The sequence below is a fragment of the Lissotriton vulgaris genome, chromosome 2_2 (genome assembly GCF_964263255.1).
Source record: "Lissotriton vulgaris chromosome 2_2, aLisVul1.2, whole genome shotgun sequence".
NCBI lineage: Eukaryota > Metazoa > Chordata > Amphibia > Caudata > Salamandridae > Lissotriton > Lissotriton vulgaris.
Genome location: NC_141688.1, coordinates 283,102,139 through 283,124,600, shown reverse-complemented (window position 1 = coordinate 283,124,600; position 22,462 = coordinate 283,102,139). Strand labels below are relative to the sequence as shown.

The following is a 22,462-nucleotide window of genomic DNA, read 5'->3' as shown; positions in this document are numbered from 1 at the left end:
CGCAGTGGTATGGGCCCTCAAGAAGCTCCGGCCCTACCTCTTCGGTACCCACTTTCGGGTGCAAACAGATCATCGCCCCCTGCAATGGCTAATGCAGATGCGGGGGGAGAATCCCAAACTCTTGCGATGGTCCATATCCCTGCAAGGGATGGACTTCACTGTGGAACACCGCCCTGGCCAGGATCACGCCAACGCGGATGGCCTGTCACGATTTTTCCGCCTCGACGAGGAGAGTCCCCAAGAAGATGGGTGACTCTCCCCGCCTTCAGCTGGGGGGGACGCATGTTGGACAGGCCACATGAAGGGCTCGCTCCCTCCCCGCATGACAGAGCCCGGACATCAGCTCTTCAGGTGCTACCCACAGAAGCAACCCACACTCCGTCCCCTACGGAACTCCTACTCCCGGACATCTCTGTATCACGGGCCCGGGCCACCGTCAGCACCATTGCCCAGCCCGGCCGCCATCTTGGACACTGCACCACGAGGCCGCATGGCCTCAGCTCGACCCCAACCCTGGGCCTGGCCAGGCCCCGACATCTCGGCACCACCATCCACCCAGGAGGTGAACGGTCCACTTGGCAGGTCAATGGGAGAAAGAAGTGTCGATGGCTCTCCCCCGCCAGGTGCCGATCGCCCCCAGCCTCCCCGGGCGCTGGCTCCACCCCCCTGCTGGCTGTCTGGACTCCCTCATCCCGGACCTCCCGACCTCCAAGTGCGAGGGTCCGGACATCAAAGGCCGCCAGACCTATAACTGGGGCAGCTCCAGAGCAGGAAGGCAGCTGTATCCTGGAGTCGAGAGACACCGAGAAGAACTCATCCTTGACGGACTGCTGGCGCTGCCGCAGCCCTGCCTTGTGAACTGTCGTCCTGCCGCTGGCGCTGCCGCGGCCCTCTGAAACCTTCATCCTCGTCGGGACCTGCTGGTGCTGCCGCGGCCAGTTGTAACTACCATCTTCGTCGGGACCTGCTGGCGCTGCCGCGGACCATTGCCACCTTCGACCACCCCGGGACCTGCTGGCGCTGCCGCGGCCCGTCCTTCAAGAACGCCGAGCTCGAGGATTGTGAGCTACCCATCATCTCATCGCAACTACCAGATTGGTAATAAGACTGTCCCGCTACCCCCTTTCCCATCCAAGAGACTAGAATCGAGGGGACCCCTGAGTCCAGACCTCCTTGTACCATTCTACCGTACCTCAAGATTGCTTATAAAGAACGTTAAATCTTATCTTTGTGTGGTGTCTATCTGTGGGGGGGAAGTTACTTGTCTGTACGATCGCTGGAGACGGCTCTCCCCGGAGACCTCTCCCCTTGTCCTCGGCCGACCCTCCAGGTCCCGTCTAACAGCACTACAGAACAATTAAAAACAGGGTAAAATAGAAATTAGCAGAAAAGTAAATAGAAAAACGGTATTATTTTAAAATGACCAGCGCTGCAGCCTACAATTACAGCAGCATAGCGCGCGTGCGTGCTGTTACCTTATCCAAGGTCGAGCTGAGGAAATGCTCGCCTTAAGTAGGGCTCACCTGTGGTCGAGATAAGCGCTAGAGCGCTCAACAAGTGGCACAGTCAACACTAGCCACCCCCAAGATGGCGGCCACGCGCCAAAAACGAAGGCAAACAGATCACAAATCCGCTCAAAACGCGGTGAGGGGCCCAATTTAAAGTGCAAGTGTGTGGGCACTACAGAACAATTAAAAACAGGGTAAAATAGAAATTAGCAGAAAAGTAAATAGAAAAACGGTATCATTTTAAAATGACCAGCGCTGCAGCCTACAATTACAGCAGCATAGCGCGCGTGCGTGCTGTTACCTTATCCAAGCATGATACATGAACTGGCAGTCTGTGATAACTCCTTATAATACCCTGCAGGATTCTTGCGAGGATCAGGCAATGTCTGTTTTAGGGCTAAAACTTCAGATCTTTTCCAGGGAACATGTACCCATACACGCTGGAAATGCGGCGGAATTGCTGGATTCGCATTCGCATCACCTTCCCTCCAAACTGGAGGAACTTCTCTCATGGGGTACTGTCGCGCCTTTTTCCTACCTGGCATGTCATACTCAGACAGTAATCGGGAATTGCTTCCCTTACTCCTAAATGACAATAACATGTCTATTGCTGGCTCAACATCGGCACCCACAATCATGCCTTCCAAAAAACTTGAATCGCATACGGAATAATTTATTCATGTTGGACTCTCGATCATTTCCCTTCAAATCTTCACAGAGATCTACGCACATCTGTTCAAATACATATCTCTGTGTAGATGCTTCCCACTGACTGAAGACTTCCATAACGGACTGAGTGTCATACTTTGCAGTATTGGTAATCCAATTACGTGCTAACTCATTCAGTACTTCTCTCTCTTGATAGTCAGGCAGTTGACTCCGCAGCTGTCTTCGTTCAGTTTTAGGGGTCGTCTTAGGCGACCCAAAGAAAGGTGAGAGAAGACCAGTGACAGTACTTGCCACCCTCTGTCAAACAGAAGGAGAAGGTGGCGGAATGGCAGATGTGCCAGAAAAGACAGGCTGATGTAAAGTAGAAGTCGAGGCAGTAGCAGAAAGAGGATCAGGATAAGCAATTGGAGCAGTAGGCGAAGTCGCAGAAAAAGTAAATGGAGTATGTAGCAAAGGCGGCGGCCCTTGAGAGGGCTGCGGCGGAGAAGTAGAAACCAGCTGAAGAGGAGCTGGGGCTTGAGTAAGGACTGGGGTTCGTGCGCCGGGGCGCGGTATAACAAAGCGTCGCGGGGGTGCAGTAGCATCTTGTGCATAGGGGGGTGGTGAACTCAACAAATGGGACAATAGAGGATTGCTATCAATTTTCTCAGTTGATCCTTGTCCTCTACGTGGCAACATTGGGTAGCATTTATCTACTGCTAGCTTCTTACTTGTAAGCATTTGTTCACTTTCCTGCTCTTCCTCATTATCCCTGTATGCAACGGCAGCTTGTACCATTGACATATCTCTTTTATTCTTCTTTGCTAATTTCATTTCTTTCTGTTTGGCTTCCTTGCGCCATAGGTGAAAAGAGTCAAACATAGCCGGCCGGGCTTTCTTCTTGAACAGTTTCACCTCTAGATTATCTAAAATCTATGTATCAAAGCTACCATATTGGGGCCATTTTAAAACACCATCTTTTCTGGTGTATTTTATCCACACGTCATTATACGTGATAGGGCCTCCTCCGTGCTTCACGTAAAGCTCATATGTTGGAGTTCCAATTGGAGGCATCTTCTCTCACTAGTCTAGCTTCAAACTTCAAAGGATTATCGAATACGATACTTCTCGTGAATACACGAATCCCTTGGTTTTGGCGCTTGCAAGTTCCAAACAAGGTGTATCTCGAGGATACCAAAACTAAGAACCAAACTAAGGACTGGGAGACGCTCCACTTATACTTAACTGAAGTATCGATGATTGATGACGTCACTAGAAGACTCGTCTATCGTTCCGCTCTACCAAGTATCGATGGGTCCAAAACAGGGCGATAGTCAGGGCAGCAGTCCTTCGTAGCCGTCGGGACGCGGGGAACCTCGCAGCAAAGACCTTCGGAACCACGTCGACATACAGGGGTCGCTGAAGTGGCTGGCCGTCCTCTGGAATTTTCACACGAAGCTCCTCACGAACATCTGGCTTGGACCGACACCGCTTGATACCGCCACGAGTTGGGCGCCAAACTGAGGTACCGGGTTTTTAGGAACCCGGTGGTGCCAGGGGAAAAACACCCAAAGACCTCTTGAGTTCTTCCTGTTCTGTACCACAGAAACACGGAGTCTTCTAGGTGATGTCAAAGATCAAGTTTTATTGGCTGCAACCAAGTAACAAGCGTCCTAGATGTACAACAGCGTGGAGGTTCTCAGGAGACTGCTCGTTTTTACAGAGCCAGCCTTCTCTTTTTATACATAATTTTACACTTCAGGCAAGAATTCCTTGTTTTTATGATGCGACCATATACATATTTCTAAAACAAAGAAAAAGCAAAGTCATGATGGCCAGCCCACATTTTTGTATGTCCAGTTCGTGATAGATTACCCGGCCAGACCTAGAACTACCATCAGATATCGATGAAACCCCAATAAAATCGGGCACCTACTCCTTGTAAAACTAGCCATAAATAAGAAACAGGGACAGGTGTGTGTAGGATAAGCGTGGTTTGTATGCAGTGAATGGTTTATGACATGTTGTGCCTTGATGTTAATCTTGCTCGGCCATTGGGTTGGGGACTGCCCGAACAGGTTTGGCTGGAGGCAGTGAAGGCAGCTCGCCCAGGTCAGAGAGGAGTCAGCAAAGGTGGACGTGTCCTTTCAGCTCGAATTCGGCTTTGGTCAATTGACTATATGAGGGCGATCACTAGATGGATGCCGCTCACAAAATGGAACCCGAGGGTTCAACACAGGAAGTGCGATTTAGGGGTATTCCCGTCACTCAATCGTGACACGAAAGCACAGGCGTAATGTCCTGATCATTACCGGTCTGCCGATACCAAATTCGCCATGGTATGAGGATATTTTCTGACACGAGTGTTGGACCTCGGTACCATATTACAGCAGGGTCCATAATTTTCAGAACCACAGCAACGAGTCCCAAAGTGCATAAGAATAACCTCCAAGCATGCAGCTGCCATTCACTGATTATAGCGCCAGGTGGTGGACAAGAAGACTTGTTTCTTGAACGTGTCTGCCCATTTTAACTCTCCATCAGGAGGAGTAGTAGGGAACGTTTTAGGGTTCGTCTTACTGGCAGATGCTTGAACCACCAAGCTTTCAGGAGAGCAGTGCTGGGATGAGATGAGAACACAGGGTCGCCAGTTGCAAGATGGTGGCGTCATTCATTCTGCCAGTTGGCCAGTGGAGGCCGGAGAAAGGCTAGGCTTATGTCCCCAAAAAATTATCCATACAGCCCTTATTAAAAGGCAAGAAGAGCTCAGTGGATATTTGGCCCGACTGCAGGACTTCCATAATACCACAGGTCTTGACCTCCAATGTAGGGTGCTGGAAGTCAAGGTCTTTGGACGTCCTACACAATACCATGATATAAGAAGTACTTTTCTCAGTGGCCGGACCAAGGGGTGATACAAACCCAGACTCTGGGGAAGTATCAAGCCCACTGACCTTCTGCAGGTTATCATATCAGTTCTCCGCGTGAAAAGGTTGGCCAATCTCATCACCCGCACTGCCTGAATTATGCCAAAAATGGAATCCAGGGTGTACGTATGCCTTGGCAGAGGCAAATCCAGTGGAGGAATTAGATCCTCCACGGCAGCCAGAAGAGGCCTCAGCTGAGGTCAAACTGGCACTCTGCATCAGAAAGGACAACTGGGGCCTCGTCTTACAGTGTCAATAGAGTATGCAAAGGCGAAGTAATGGGAACCAGTGTGAACCGTGGTGCTGGTGGCAGAGTCGAGACTTAAGCTGGAGATGGCCCGCAGCAGGGATTCAGCTGTTGACAAGGGTGATCCCACCAGCAGTAATCCAGGTGGAGAACGTCTGTGCTCCGTGAGGCCCGCAGATGCACTAGGAGAGTCGGAAGGAACCAAAGAGTCAGAGCATTGCCTTTCGGTACTCTTCGACCTGCACTGTAGTAGCAGAGAGCCCCAGGAAACTGGGTTGTGCCAGAACAAGTTGAGTGATCAGCTTCGCAGAGTACGGCCCAAACCTCTGACTTCCAGTGTTTGCGAAGGTGTTAGAGACTAACTAGCCCAAGATTTCCCATAGGCCCTGCCATCTGCCAAATGATGTGATTGGACCATATTCATTAATAAGATCCCAAGTCTAGGAATCTGCACACTGGTCATGCATATTTGCTTTTGAGGTTCTGCACAGAATTTCTGGAGCGGAACAGTGTCAGTGTGGAGCCACACCATGCCACCCACCAGCGCACAGAGGTACTGCTGAAAAGTTTATAGATCCAGTAGGACACAAGGGAAATATTCTAAAGGTGTGGAATCTCTGGCTAGAAGTCTATTCGAAGAAAACGTCTTGGTTTAAGTCAATTATCAGCTTGATGCTCCTTGGAATTATTTCCCTGTTCTGATATTGGGAGTCAGTTGGGGTTTCACTCTGGGGCTTAGATTGTGGGTCTGTCCATGTTACTAAACCTATTTCCAGTGGCAGAGCTTTTTCTGTTGATGCAACTTGGTAGACGGAGGGCTTGCAACTCCCCTTCTAGTCATAGGTGCTTTGTCTTGGAGCCTATTTAACTATAGGAGGAGACCGCATTTACTTACTTGAAACGGACTGAGAAATTTCTAGGCCAATCATTTTCCTCTGAGTATGATCACAGCTTCCCCCTTCCAGGATCAGTTTTTTTTAAGGTCTGTTCTGACAGCTCAGTTGTCGCAAACATTATGTGGTCAACAGAAAAAAATCTTTATGAAGCAGTACTGATTGAGAGACTTTGGCTCCACCGATATGTTGTTTGCCAGGAGTACAGCATTTGATTGGAAAGAAGTTGCAGCAATCTGCCTAAGAAATAGCTTAATTAAATAGTTAGACTATCTGGTCACAGATTCCTTAGAACGATCCCCAGGCGTCACAATGGATCTGGGAATTTTTTCGTGGGCAGTACCCACTGTGTGCCGGTAGATGTCAGTCGGCTCCAAGTGGCATCGTCTGCACCAGAAGTGACATGTGCAGTGCCTATATAGGAGCCACCAAATGCACAGACATTTTTTTTTCTCACAACTTTCCACATCAGGAGCGGTCATGAAGAACACTGATGTGGAAGACTAGGGCCTGAAGCGGAACAACCTTGACCCTATAACTCTGTTCATTGAGTGGGAGGAATGGGTGGGTCAGGAAGGAATCAACAGACAGATTCAGATGCGAGTGAGCGTCACAAGATGTTTGCAGCCATCGATGAGTAGCCAAGGCTCTGTGAGACAACACAATACATCGGGGGCAGAATAGTGAGCAGCGGACTACCAGCACAGGCAGAGAAGTCACACAACCCCTCCCCCAAGAAAGTTAAGAACGCGACGTAGTACCCGGTAATCCCTGGCGAACACCACATGAGCGAGTGGGCGGCACAAGTGGAGAGTTGTGAGCTGTTGACAGATGCCGCCGATTAGCCAAGGTTCGGCGAAGCAACACAGTACTATGAGGGCAGATTAGCATACTGATGATTTCCTGAGACCCTCCTGCGCATTTCAGCTTTGATGTGTCCCTGCGTGTACACCACCCCTGCTGGGAGATCCAATGCTGCAAACTCATCTAGGCTGAAACATCCCATGATGGCGACTATGACAGCCCAGGGGAGAAAAGCTGAGACCTAGCTACTTTTTTTATGATGCCCGGTGGAGCTACCTCGCTAGTTATGGGGGAGATTGACTTTGGGCTCCCTCCTTTGACTATTCACCTACCCAGCCGGACTTCGGGCTAACGCTCCAGCGTCTCTCCTGACCTTACCTTCCCCCTCTCCCTTTCCCCAACACTCCCCCCTCTCCGCTCCTACTCTTTCCAGCTTTTGACCTCTGCCCTCACATGCCCTTGCCCTTTGTCCCCACCCTGTTTTTCTGTGAACCTCTTCCCTCGCCACTTGAGACTGAACTATTTTGTCTGATGCCCGATGGAGCTACTTGGTTTAGCTATAGGGGAGATGGACCGTGGATTCCCTCCTTGGTCATCACCGACCCAGTCAGTCTTTAGACAGACTTCCTTTCATCGCTACGGTTGTCTCTTCCCTTATCCTCACGGTCTCTCCTCCCCTACCCCGCACTACTTTCTCGCTCCTCTCTCTCCTCCCCTAAGGTATTGATGATTGTTTGATATAATGTTTACTTGTTTGATCTTTTCTTGATATATTGTTGAACCACATTGCTGCGCGTCCTTTCGTCTCTCGTGTCGTCTCCTCCCACACCCTCCCTCTATTTATGTCTCTCCTTCCCTCCTCTCTCAATGTATTGAGACCAAACTATTTTGTCTGATGCCCGATGGAGCTACCTGGTTTAGCTATAGGGGAGATGGGCCGTGGATTCCCTCCTTGGTCGTCACCTGCCCAGTCGGTCTTTAGACAGACTTCCTTTCGTCTCTACGGTTGTCTCTTCCCTTATCCTCACTTTCCCTCCTCCCCTACCCCCTACTACTTTCTCGCTCCTCTCTATCCTCCCCTAATGTATTGATGATTGTTTGATATACTGTTTACTTGTTTGATCTTTTCTTGATATATTCATTGAACCACATTGTTGCACTTCCTTTCGTCCCTCCTGCCGTCTCCTACCGCATCTGCCCTCTATTTATGTCTCTCCTTCCCTCCTCGCTTAATGTATTGAGACTGAACTATTTTGTCTGATGCCCAATGGAGCTACTTGGGTTAGCTATAGGGGAGATGGGCCATGGATTCCCTCCTTGGTCGTCGCCTACCCAGTCGGTCTTTAAACAGACTTCTTTTCGTCTCTCCTTATTGTCTCGCCCCTAGCTCCTATCCCCTCTCCCCCGAATCTCTCCCCTTGCCTGCTACCCTGCCTACCCCCCTGTCCTTTGTGCCCTTTGACTATGCACTCCTTCTCCCCTTGTTGGGGAAAGATCCAATATTTATATTCTGGAGTCTCAGCGAACCCGCTGAGTGAGTCCACTGCGCAAAGGGAGCCACTCACACTTGAGGTATGGTATGACACCCCTTGCCAAAGCACTCCCTCTCCCCTTTCTGGGGAAGGATCCAGTATGTAGGCCTGGAGTCTCAGAGACCACTCTGAGAGAGTCCACTGCGCGAAGGGAGCCTCTCGCAACAGATAGGGAAGTGATACTACTTCCCCTGGGATCACAGCTTACTGGACTTTGGACGTTTGCCTTGACTTGTCTACCGATTTGTGTACCTGTCACCCTTCCCCTCCTCTTCCCAATCTGTGTCTCTCACCCTACGCTCCTCTTTCCCGCCTTCATTATCGGTCTACTTCCCCTGCTCCAACCCCCCCTCCCCTGAATCTCTCACCTTGCCTGCTTTTCCCCTTACGTATTTGTGCTCATTGTTTATCTCGACCTTACAAGTAACTATGTGGCCATGAACTATGTAAACTTTGTAACGATGTAACCTGTAACTATGATCTGATGCTCATGTAAAGCGCTCTGATACCTCCGGGTCTAGCCAGCGCTATATAAAACTTTTGGGAAAAAAATAAAATAAATAAAAAAAAATAAAAAAAGATATAAGGCGTTACTGAAGGTAAGTAACGTATAGTTTCTTACCTGTCGGTGTAGTTTTGCAGCTTGAAGAATTTTCTGGATTCACATACTGTGCATTATACCGTCTTCTAGTGGTTGGGTCTGGAATTGTAGGATTTCATCTCTCGGTTTTTCTTTTTAATCGTTGTTGGTGGACGTCGACATACCACTATTTTGTGTCCCTCTGTGATGTCGACATGCTTCCTCTGAAAGCTCCCACCTTTGATTGCCATCTTCGTATTCTTTTTTATTGTATTTATTGTTCATTCTCTTTATATATTTCCTTCCGTCTCATCTTTTTACCAGAGGAGGGTGGGTATGGTAATGAATCCAGAAAATTCTTCAAGCTGTAAAACTACACCGACAGGTAATAAAAACTATATATTTTGTAGCGTGGTTTTTTTCGGATTCACATGCTGTGCATAGACTTTGTAGCGGTTAGCTAGTCTTGTGGTGGTTGGGTGGAAGATGAGCATTGGTTTGTGAATATATGTTGTAAGACCTTTTATCCTACTTGTGCTTCTTTATTCATTTGAATGTCCACACAGTAATGCTTTGGGAACGTGTGCTGTGAAGACCATGTTGCTTCTTGGTAAATGTCTTTGATAGGACTATTTGCACGAAAAGCGACTGTGGCTCCCTTTTTACTTGTTGAGTGTGCCTGTGGGACTCCTTGTAATGTTTGTCCTGCCTGTTTGTGGCATAACTGTATGGCTTGTGCAATCCATCTTGCAATAGTATTTTTGGTCACTGGTCGCCTGAGAAAACGGTTGGCAAATGATACAAAGAATTGCTTTGTTTTTCTGTATTCCTTGGTTCTTTCCATGTAATACATGACTGCTTTTCTGGGATCAAGAGTGTGCAATGCACAGAATGATATATTGCTGTTTAACCTAATTGCTGCCCAAGGTCCCGGCGCTGGGAGCCTCGATAATTTCCCACACTAGGGAGGGTTCACGAGGATAAAGCCCCTCTACCCCCCCCCCCCCCCCCCTCTCAGTTGAACTACTGTTAGTTATTAGTTTGAGCAGCAGGCACTCTTAGACAGTTTTTTGTATGGGCAGTTTGAAGCCCAGAGTGCAGGGGTGCAGGGTGGGGGGATGTTGGGTGGGTACAGAGAAATGATTGTTATTTTTTGTTATGTCGACTGAGCTCTATGTTGAACAGGGGAGAGGAAACACACGCTTTGTTTGTTATGTTGGGTGCACACCGAGTGGGACACTTTAGGCTACCAAGTTGGAATGTTAATGGTCTGGGTTACAAACTGAAGTACTGCATATTATTGCAACGCATTAAGCATCACTCCCGGGAGCTGGTGCTCCTCCATGAGTCTCATCTTGTGGGCAACTCCTGCACAGCATTAAATAGATGGGTTACAGACTTGTGGCGCACTCTGGCATCACCACCTGCTCTAGAGGGGCGGGCATTATGATCAAAAATTCTTTCCGCACGTGGGTTGATGACATAGGTAGATACGCAGCGGTCTCGGGGCAGTGGGAGGGCTCAACCCTTAACCTGGTGACGGTTTATGTTCCACCTGGACTCAAGAGCCTCACGTTTAAAGACTTGGGTACCTCTAGCTCCTGGAGGGCCGACTGGTGGTGGGGGAGACTTTAATTCAGTGGTGTTGGGGTTCCTGGACCGACACCCCCCACAGGACGTTGGAAACCCCATGAGGTGGCTCCTGCATCTAGGAATGCGATGGGCCTGGTGAACGTTCCATCCAGACACAATTCAACACACCTTCCATTCAGGTGCCGATAACGGCCTCTCCCGCATCGACTATCTGCTAGTCCGAGGAGCTCAAATCACCAAGATACAGGAAACTAAGCACATGGCATGGGGCATTTCAAACCACTCACCGGTCTGGGCTCAATTGGCCCTAGGTGAACGACAAGTGGGGAGAATCGCGCTTATCAACCCATGGTACCTCCGGAACCCGGTGGTCAGGGAATCACTCCTTCAGTTTATTGACAACTACTTCCGTGAGAATGTGGATCCGGTCCACCCTCCCCGAACTATTTGGGAGGCGTTCAAGACAGTGCTCAGAGGGCAGGCGCTCTTTTCGATTGCAGGGATGCGGAATGAAAAATTGAGAGCTCTGGAACAGGTGGAGAGCGAGATTCTTCGCCTCGATGAGACAGATAGGGTAGAGATCACAGAAGAGACCCTCGGTACCCTGAGTCTCAAATGAGACAAATACAGAAACATTGCCACTGCTATGGCCAAAACAATTGGGAGGGACAAGGCTGGTAGACTATCTGATCTGCGGTATAAAGCCAGGAAACTGTTCACCTGGCTGGACAAGAAGGACATGGTGAGCCAGCTGGTTCCGGAACTAGTGGTAGATGGGGCGGGGGGGGGGGCAAACTGTGACCGAACCACAAGCTATCGCCAACGAATTTGCTGACTACTATAGCTCAGTGTATCGTGCAAATTCTACCTTCTCCGTGAAGGATGCAGCAGAGCTTCTCAGAGATATCCAGATGCCGACTTTGTCAGTAGAGGAAAGGAACACGCTGGATAGCGCTCTCACCAATGATGAACAGGCGGAGGCAACCAGAAGCCTTAGCAACGGCTTGGCCATGGGCCCCAATGTCCTACAGATAGAGTTATACAAATTGAAACCTGACGCCATTGCCCTGCATTTGCGGGCCATGTTGATGAAAGCTGGAAAAAGGGGCTGCTGCTGCAAGTCCAACGTGTGGCCACACTAGTGGCGATCCACAACGCGGGTAAACCCAAGGATAAATGCTCCTCATATAGACCTATCTCCCTGCTTAATATGGTACCCAAAATCTTAGCTAAAGTCCTGGCGAATCAACTCATCCAAGTAATCTGTAAATGTATACACTCTGACCAATACGGCTTCATGCCTCACCAAAATACGGCGCTGAATTTACGCCGCCTTCACAGGGTGCTGGGTAGGATAGAACGATCCAGGAGGCGGCGGTAGTGGTCTCCCTAGATGCCACTATGGCATTTGACACGACAGAGTGGTCATACCTCTTCGCCGTCATAACCAAACTGGGGTTCGGGTCTGGCTTTATTGGATGGGTCAGACTCCTCTACATGGAGCACCTGGCGCAAGTAGTGGTCAATAATAAGAAATCTGAGGTTTACGGGTTGGATCCTGGGACCCGGCAGGGATGTCCACTGTCACATTTCCTTTTCGCCCTCTCCCTGGAGCCATTGGCGGCGGGGATGCTAGGGAGTCCCTCCATCAGGGGACTAAAGTGGACGGCGGGTTGAGAGGACCACATCTCCTTGTACGCAGACGATTTACTCCTACATCTGCGATGTGAAAAAACATTTCCCTGTTTCGCCTTTTGTATAAGCTACAATTGCCGCTAAATGTACTCTTATAGATGTGTAGCTAAGTTTATTTTGTAGTAAATACGTTACGTATTTTAGAACTGTTGATTCTCTTGTGATCTTTTTTTAAAGTTGTTTCTAAAGGCACCATTGAGATAATATTTTCCTTTTTGCTGTGTAACACTTCCTTGTTGTCGGTTTCCTGGCTTCTTGGAGAACTGCCATTGTGCTCTCTGGAAGTCTGAGGTGAGCGAATTCTAAGTCCACATGAGCCATGCGACCAGGCTTAGGCTCTCGGGTTCTGGGTGTAGTTCCTTTCCGTTTTGCATTGTTAAGAGGTCCTTTCTCTTTGTCTGGCCCACTGAGGTGCTATGGGTATTAATGTCATGTGGCTGAGCTTGCATTTGTTGATCACCCTGTGCAGTAGTGGTATAGGGGGAAAAGTATAAGCAAATATCCCTCACCAGTCTTTCCATAGCACATTCCCTAGGGACTGTTTGCACGGTTGCCTGGATGCGAAGTGTTGGCATTTTGCATTGTGAAGAGTTGCAAATAGGTCAATTTGCGGGGTTCCCCATTTCTTGAATAGCTTTTGGATCTCTGATTGATTCAATTTCCATTCGTGGGATGCTGAAGTTCGTCTGCTCAGCCTGTCTGTTTCCACATTGTCCTTTCCTGGCAGATGAATTGCTAGTATGTGTATTCTCCTTGGAATCGCCCATCTCCTTAGTTGTCGGGCAAGGGTTGAGTGCGTTAAAAACTTTGTTCCTCCTTGTTTATGTAAAACATGGTGGTTGTGTTGTCTGTTTGTATTAACACCTTCTTCCCATAGAGGTCTTCATGAAAGGCTTTTAAGGCTAGGAACACTGTTTTTAACTACAGGAAATTGATGTGTTTTACCTTATCCTGTTGGGGTCACAACGCTCTCACTTGGAGGTTGTTAATGTGCGCTCCCCATCCTATCTGGGAAGCATCTGTCGTGATGGTCACTGTTGGAGTTGGTTGTGTGAAAAGTCTCCCCTGTGCTATGTTTTTTCTGTTTCACCATGCCATCTCTTGATGAACTGTCTGTTTGACGACCACTAGATCCTCCCAACTCCCTGTAGCTTGTGAGCATTGTTCTTGAAGCCATTCCTGGAACGGTCTGATGTGCAGGCGAATGTTCAGGACTAAATGAATGCATGAAGCCATCCTTCCTGGCAGTTTCCCCACTGTCCTCACTGTTAGAGCTTGCCCCTTGTGGGAAATATGTGTCTCCTTCAGTAGTGCTAATGTTAGTTTCCTCCTTGGGAATACCTTCCCCAGTATTGTGTTGATTTCTGCCCCGAAGAACACCTTTACTAGCTCCTGTTGTGGTGACGATTTGTCCCAGTGTACTGAGAAACCGAGTTGAACCAGTGTCTGTATGACTTGCTGTAGATGTTGTTTGCACTGATTGTAGGAGTTTGATCTTACTAACCAGTCGTCCAGGTAGAGGTAAAAATGAATTCCTTGCCTTCTTAGGTGGGCAGCTACAGCAGCCGGGCATTTTGTGGAGACTCTTGGTGCTGATTTCAGTCCGAATGCTAGCAACTTGAATTGGTAGTGTGTTCTGTTGAGCACAAATCTTAGTAGACCTTTGTGTTTTCTGTTCAAGGGAATGTGCGAATAAGCATTCTTTAAGTCTATAGTTGCCATGTAGTCTTCTGTTTGTATCGGAGGTTTTGCCTCTTGCAAAGTTGTCATCTAGAAATTTTGAGTCTTTATGAATTTGTTGAGGAACCTTAGGTCTAGTATTGGGTGTAAAGTTCTGTCTACTTTTGGAACGAGGAAGTACGTGGAGTAAATGCCCTTGTTTCTTTCCTTGTCTGGTACTTTCTCTATTGTCTCCTCGTTTAGAAGTTCTTGCGCTTCTACGAGTGTGAGAGAGTGGCTCTATATACACTGGACTAGAATGAAGTACAGTGTGTATAGAGTCCACCAGCCCCAGAGGTATAAAAGAGGTTAAAGTCAGAACTGACCTTACTCTCCAAAGTGGTAGCTTTGTCGAGCAGTAAGGCAGTACCAGAGGACAGTGTAAAGCATTTGTTGTACACACTCAGTCAGCAAAAGGTTTCACACACTAAAGGACTGAACTCCAGGCCAATTGTTTTTATATCCACAGATATAGTGGTTTTATTTTTAGAACCAACAGTTATAAAAATATACTTTTCTCGTTAGGAGTACTCTCATATGATTACATTGCAAAGGAGTAATAGAGGTTGTGTACACAATTAGTACAGTATTGGCAGTAAGCAACACAATCCTAAAACACACTATACCATTGAGCTCAATGGGTTTTCGACATGTAAGTACAGTTCATTACTATACAGATTACTTTAGTAGTCCCAAAACCAGATCCTAGATTCAGTCCTGGGGTCTAAGCTGAACCCAGATTAGCAGAAACGTTTTAGTTACTGTAGTGAATTTTCATGAATATAAAGCGGTTTTAAAAGTTCACACTTGGAAACTGTTCAATGGAAATCTAACAATGTTATTCAATGGGAAAAAATGTGGGTTGCAGGTAAAGTACGATTGCGTTACTTTTGTAATCCAGCACTGGTCTCCTAGGGCCAGTACTGGGGCTTTAACTCAAAACAAGTAAGTAATTGCGTTTCAGTGTTTCGTGTGATTTTTAAAGAATATTTCAAGTTTTCAAAAGTAGACACTTCGAAGAAATTTCATAGAAAAGCAGACAATTTGTTAATATGGAGAAAATACAGATTACTAGTAAACTCGGTAGGGATTACTTTTGCGGTTCAGTACTGGTCTGAAAGGAACAGTACTGGCTTCTCCCCTGATCACATATGAGTACTTCGGAATTCGGACTTGGGCTGATTTTATATGAATATTTTCAGTTTTCAAAACATCACACTTAAAATTTTTTCGAAATTGGTCAATGTTATCCAATGGCAGGTAAGTAAGTTACCGGTTTCCAGGTGAGTACTTGGTTGGTAAAGTTAAGGTTCTGGGCATAAACTCAGGGGTCCTCCAGGGTCAGGTAAGTACAGTTAGTCCAATCCCAGCAGCACAGGGGCGGCCGGGTGCAGAGGTAGGTAGGCCAAATGATATCCAATGAGAGAAAGGGGGCCTTCGGTACTGAATGTACCTTGTTGCTTGGGTTTTTGTTTGGAGGTTGTTTTGCAAGCTCTATGCAGTAAGCACAAGTTACTACTTGTGTAACGATAAATCTGTAAGAGACATTAGTTAGTGATAGATTCCTTACCTTAGAATATTGCCCAGGCGTCATACTGGATCCGGAAAGTTTTCTGCTTAGCAGTACCCCTGCGGGCCGGTAGGTGGTGTTGTGCGGCTCCGCGTCCGTCACTGGGGTCGCAAGCGCCGAGTTGCCGTCACAGAGACTACTTAGGCGCCACCCATGCGCGCTGACGTCAGTTTTGTACACAGCTTTCCACGCCGAAACGCAGAGCCATTCAAGATACTGACCATTGGTGCATAAAACTAGGGCCCTAAAAAGGGATGACCTTAACACTAGTAATCAGTTCGCAGCATGGGGAGTATGGTTGGGGCGGTAAGGAATCTATCACTAACTAATGTCTCTTACAGATATATCATTACACAAGTAGTAACTTGTGCATCTGAAAGAGACATGTTAGTGATAGATTTCTTACCTTAGAATAGATACCCCAGCAATGCCAACCCCGGTGGTGAGTCGGCGAACAGGATTACACAAAAAAGTCACGGAGCACAGAATGGCCAAAGAAGCCGTCTCTCCGGACCGGACTGTTAAGGCAGTAGTGCTTGGTAAATGCTGTGTACACTGCAGATAGAAAGCAAGCGCATGTTTGAGGTTGGGCTAAGTGATGGTCTGCCCGATGTGGAAGGGCGTGACAACCTTTGGCAAGAAAGAAGGACGGATCCTTAACACCACCTTGTCTGGATGAACAGAAAAAAAGGAGGTTTAGAAGAAAGAGCCTGGAGCTCACTCACTCTTCTGCCAGAGGCGATAGCTACCAGGAAAGCCATCTTTAGAGTAAGAAGACTTAAAGAACAGTTATGAAGAGGCTCGAAGGGAGCGCACATCAGAAAAGTCAAGACCAAATTTAAGTCCCATTGAGGCATTATGAACGGCACGGGAGGGAACGTGCGCATAATGCCTTTAAGGAAACGGTTAACAACCGGGGACTTAAAAAGAGAAGGCTGATCAGGAAGCCGCAGGAAAGCGGATATGGCAGAAAGATAACCTTTGATAGTGCCCAGAGCAGAGCCCTGATGAGCCAAAGACAAAAGAAACAGAAGAATCTCAGAAAGAGGGGCCGAAAGGGGGTCTACAGCTTTTGCTGTGCAACATGCCACAAATCTAAGCCATCGACAGTCGTATACCGCTTTAGTGGAGGGACGCCTGGCTGCCAGAATGACATCACAGACTTCGGAGGAAGATCGAAAGGTGTCAACTGTCGCCGCTCAATCTCCATGCATGGAGGTGGAGGCTGGACAGCCTCGGGTGGAGGACCGCCCACTGCTGCTGCGACAGAATATCCTCCCAAATAGGCAGACGGATCGGGGGATCGATGCTCATACTGAGTAGCTCGGGATACCAAACTCTTCCAGCCCAGTCTGGAGCCACAAGAATAACTTGGGTCCGGTCGTGCCTGATCTTCTTCAGCACTCTGGGCAGAAGTGGTATAGGTGGAAAGGCGTACAATAGACTGCAGCTCCACTCGTGACGAACAGCGTCTCCGAGCGAGCACTACCTTGGAAATTCCAACGTGCAGAACTGATGACATTGCGCATTTTCTTCAATGGCGAATAGATCTAACCAAGGCTCTCCCCTCAGCGCCACGTCAGAGTTCAGACGTCATTCGTGACCCACCATGCACTGGCGGCTACGTTAGTTCACCCTGGTGTTCAGAGAACCTTCCGGGTGTGGAACCACCAAGGTAATGCCTTGATGTTCCAGTCATGTCCAGAGGCGCAGAGCCTCCTGACATAGGGTGCAGGACCCCACCCCGCCCTGTTTGTTGCAATACTACATGGCGGTGGTGGTGTCCGTGAACACCTGAACTACTCTTTCCCAGACAGAGGGAAGGAATGCCTTCAGTGCAAGCCAGATCGCCCTCCGCTCCAGAAGGTTAATATGGAGCCGGGACTCCGCCGGACACCAGAGTTCTCTGATCTCTGCCTCTCCCATGTGGCTTCCCCATCCCAGAAGGGACACATCCGTCACCACTTTGTGCTCCGGTTGGGTAAGGGAAAGTGATCTACCACTGACCCAATCGCGGTTAGTGAGCCACCACTGCAACTGTCGTGCAGCGCCCTCCGAAATCCGGACGTGAAACGACAGGTTGCCCTGATGCTGTGCCCACTGGAACTTCAGGTCCCACTGCAGAGCCTGCATATGCCAGCGGGCATGCATCACAAGCAGGATGTAGAAGGCCATGAGGCCAAGAGTCTCAGAATCAGTCTCAACGGAATCTGGGATAGAGGCCGAAACATTGGTATTATATCCTGAATATCCTGGATTAGCCATTCGGGAGGACAGGCGCAAAACGGCACCATGTCCACAACAGCTTTAATGAAAGGAAGTATTTGAGAGGGAGTCAGGATGGACTTTAGCTTGTTGATAGTGACAGCCTTGGGCAAGCCCACCTTCGACAGCCAGTCTTCGAACAGAGGAAGACTAGTACCACTGATCTCACCAGATGAGCTGTGACCACAGCCATCACCTCGGTGAAGACAGGAGGGGCGCTGTGAATGCCAAAAGGTAGCATGGCGAAAGAAACCGCTGTGGCCTACCATGAACCGCAGGTAGCGACTGTGAGCCGGGAGGATGGGAATGTAGACGTACACGTCCTGCAAGTCCAACACTACCATCCAGTCTCCTGGGTACAGGGACATTGTATAAGTACTCATCTATTTCCTTCTTTCTACGATCACACACATACTCAGAACCACACACAACCTACCGACCCAACCGCCCGTCTCAAACAGGTAGAGATAGAGAAGTACCCCACAATGCATAAACTGAACCTTATACGGCTACACATATGAACCACCGAAATCACTCCCTGAGGATCCTAGAACCATGTTGGTAATGCTCATATGTTTTAATATACAACAATGAACACTCCAAGGCAAAGAGCTCCAAGTTGATTAAAAGAAAGCCTCTTTCAGATGCAAGAAGGGAAAGATAATTTTATAAATACTACATTCATACACATATATACCATTGATAGCAATATTTCTGGTGGATACTAAATCTACCTCTTGAATCTCCTCCAGGCGTCAGTACCGGATCTGTAAACATGAATCCACTCTTTCATGCCAGCAGGTTGCACTGCGCAATCTTCATGTTTCCGGCACTTTCTCTGGATGCAATATCACAAAGCTACATATGAAATCAGATTTTTATCACTTTTTTCCAGGCATGCCAAGCAGACATGAGCTTAATGAAATTGAAGTGCACAAATCTAACTTGACATCTTAATAATTGTTGAAGAAGGCAGCTCAGTAAGGATTAGAGAAACACAAAACATCTTGCAACAAAGTAAGTAAAACACGCCACCTCTGTGTATTCAACAAACAAGCTGTTATCCTGGAAAGGCAACGAATCTAGATTCCCAACATATGCAGACGGTGCTCAAGACAGCAACGGCCTTGGGATAGGTAAAATCATCTCTATACCAGTCCCTTCAGGACACGTAATCAGCAAGAACCTGTGTAGCGGATCTTGATGTAGAAAATGGGAAAACAGCAAAACGCCCAGAGCGTATTGCTTCATCTTTCTACAGCTAGAAATCTCAGGAAAGTTTGATATTTTAGAAATGTGGCTTAGACCTAACAATGAAAATAAGAAGTCGGCTCCTCCTACCAAACTCCTTGGATCAAAGTGAAGGCAAATAAATGACAAGAGTTACCACACTCAAACTGAAAGGTACCATACAATATTTTCTGATTGTATACATGAAGATGGGGCAACGTCAATGTATAACTCACCCGGTGCCTTAGCCACAGAATAACATCCCTGCTACAGGTGTGCATGCAGCATTTTAAGAAAGCAACTGGGCATAGGCCTGAACAGCAAACCACATGATGTGAACACTAAAAGCCATGAAGGCAACCCATGTAGCGATGAAAAAAAAAGTGGATCAGCAATGCAAGAAAACACATCACAGCAGGGTCTCGTTAGTGATGACTGAAATGGGAATAAAACAAGCAGCTTCGAAGAAAAACTCTACTGTACACAAAACTAGTGCCATAATACTAAAACAACTCAACCGACAATTAAACCGAAGGGTACTCACTTTGTCCACGACACACCTAAACTGGATATACAGAGCAGTCAGCATACAGTGCTGTAGGAGGCTACGCTCTGCCAAAATAATGACCCAGGTCCTAGGAAAAAGTAAAAAAAAAAAGAAAGAAAAGCACAAAACCACAAGCAGTTGAAGCGTAAGGAAGAGAATCTGAAGAATGGCTTCACTCCTCCAAGGTAATAGGAGACAACTATCAGCGGGGTGCGAAGGAGAACAAAAAGGAGAGCTGCTTATATACCAGATGGCTATGGGTAAATCGGCAAAGCCAAGTCATTGTTCAAGTCACTTCCCACCTCCTTCCAAGACATTAGGATTCAAATATATAAAAAAAAAAATAGGAGGCAGAGGGACTAAATTCTTTAAGGGCATCTCCATAAGTCCCTTTAGTAGCAGCAGTAGAATGCAGTCCAAGGAGGCGAATATTCCCTTCGCAACAGAACTACTGATCAGAAAAACCACAAGATGCATCCGGACAGGACTTCCATTAGGTATACATGTGCTATTGACAAGAAGAGGACACTGCCTAAGGCTACCTACACCTGCAGCCACAGATCGCTGGTCATCGACCACCAAGGGGCCAAGTCTATAGCTGAAACCTTCAAGCCAGAGCAGTAAGAATCTGCATCATCCTGCTTGACAATTTTACAACAATAGCTTTCAAAGGTCTATATTCCCTATGGATGAGAAAAGTCCTTTGGGGTTTCTGGGGGCCAAGGAGTGCATGACTATCAGAACTACCAAAGAAAAAGAATATTTAGAATGAAGGTGAATAACAGGATTTGTCAAAGAATGTTCGACACAATTCTGTAACAGTCTACTCCAGATTCAGCGGGCCATCTGCTGTGGGATCATCTGCAGCAGGTAATCAGAGGAACAAAATAAACATAACCAACAAGACAAAGAACAGACATAATCACAGCAAACTAACAATGGCATAAAGTGGTGAAGTGGGTTGACAGCAGAGTTGTGACTTACTTTGCAGAATACTACAAATACTATAAATAGAAAATCATCTACGAAGCAGTAGAACCAGGCTTGCAATAATTGCCTGTAGGTCCAAACATACCATTCAGCCACTGCTGCCAGGATAGAAGCATGTAAAGGAAACACAGAAAATGCAAAATGGGAACCTAACCCTCCTTAGAAGCTAGCAAACACAGGTAATACAAACGGACCAAAATCACACCCTGTGGTTGGTTAAAAGCTGTGGTGACCGAAGGGTAGATCCCATGTGTCGGGCATATAGTATGGTTGCTTAAAAGAATTCCCAATGCCTTTGGAAGGAGACTAGTATATTCTCATCTGGACTGTGCAGATTTGCCACCCTAATAAGACTGCTAATCATTGGGTGCTGGAAAAGAGGAGAATAATGACGTCTGGTGCTGGTCTAGGCGCCCACCAAAGCAGTAACTCACCCTGCCAAGAGGAAGCTCAAAATATTGTCACATAGACTCAAGACTGGCATCCAGTTAAGGACGAGCTCGCAAGTAACCTACAGAACTTCCGCACTAGCTTTGAAACCTGTGTACAGGAGGAACCACATACAAATACAGGGAGCAGAAAGTGGTTTGTTATCTCATGTGCTGAATCAGAATTCATGCCAGTTATGCAGATGCCAGCAAATGGGCCACAGCATATCCAACAGGTCTATGTTTCTCTGGTCTCCCAGGGAAGTCCAAGCAAAGCAGATTGATGTTCGAGGAGACCACAGACCTGGCTACAGAGTCCACAGTGTCAAGACCAAATAACTTGAGCTGTCAGATGCCTCCTCTGCAAACTGGGAAGAGCAACTGCATGAAAGAATGTCCTCTGAAGATAAGCCCAAGGGCCATTCAAGTTCACCATAAGATGCAGAGTCATAGTCACTGGCATTAGGAAACAAAAAATAGAGACCTACCATAGAATGCAAAGGGGTCAAAAGATCAACTACTTGATTGACTTGGTCCACGTCACAAAAAACTATCTGGCATTATAATAATGTCTTAAGTGTATTATCCAAATAAGCATAGCGCTGCATATGAGGCAGAAAATCATGAGATGGCTCATCACTTAGGGTGGCTTTCACTGGTGGATGTTTTTCAAAATCAGGCAACAGATTCAAAATGTGTCCTGTTAAAGGTGTAAACATGAGCAACAATGCTAACATAACTGAGAAGGCCTTCAGCGTTAGACCTGGAGAAGTCGGGCCGAAGTGGTGTCAGCATGTACAATGGGGTTGACGTGCCTCAGGGTGGAGGCCATTAGTGGAAGTTACAATTGAGGTACCCGTATGTACCTTGAGGCCAGAGGGCACATCAAAGGGAGCCGGAGGATGTCAGCTCATAGCCAGCAAGCCATGGGTGAATGTTCCCACCTTACCCAAGTAGAACCGGCGGCAGGACTGACACGGAGGCAAGACCAGAACGGGACCTCTATTAATCAAGGCAATGTTGAATATGAGCATGACATTGAGGTTGGATATGGGAAATTAGTTAGCAGACCTGGTAACTTGCCCAGCGGCCAACGGGGATGCCAGATAGAAAATGAGTGCCACATTTGAATCAATGTATGACATTCAAGGGAAGGCACTCAGCTAAAGAACTCTTCTTCACAGGTTCAACTTGGGAGCTGAATCTTGAACTGGACCTATAGGGATACAACCTCACCGACTGACATGGGCTTGCACCATTAAAGGATTGTTCTTCCATTCATGGTG

At 47.5% G+C, this 22,462-nt stretch overlaps 1 protein-coding gene across 1 annotated transcript in view; it reads right to left on the bottom strand.

Annotated features, from left to right (window-relative positions):
- TTC17 (tetratricopeptide repeat domain 17) overlaps window positions 1-22,462 on the bottom strand; it is a 575,315-nt gene that overhangs the window by 177,219 nt on the left and 375,634 nt on the right. The gene's annotated exons all lie outside the window — the stretch shown is intronic.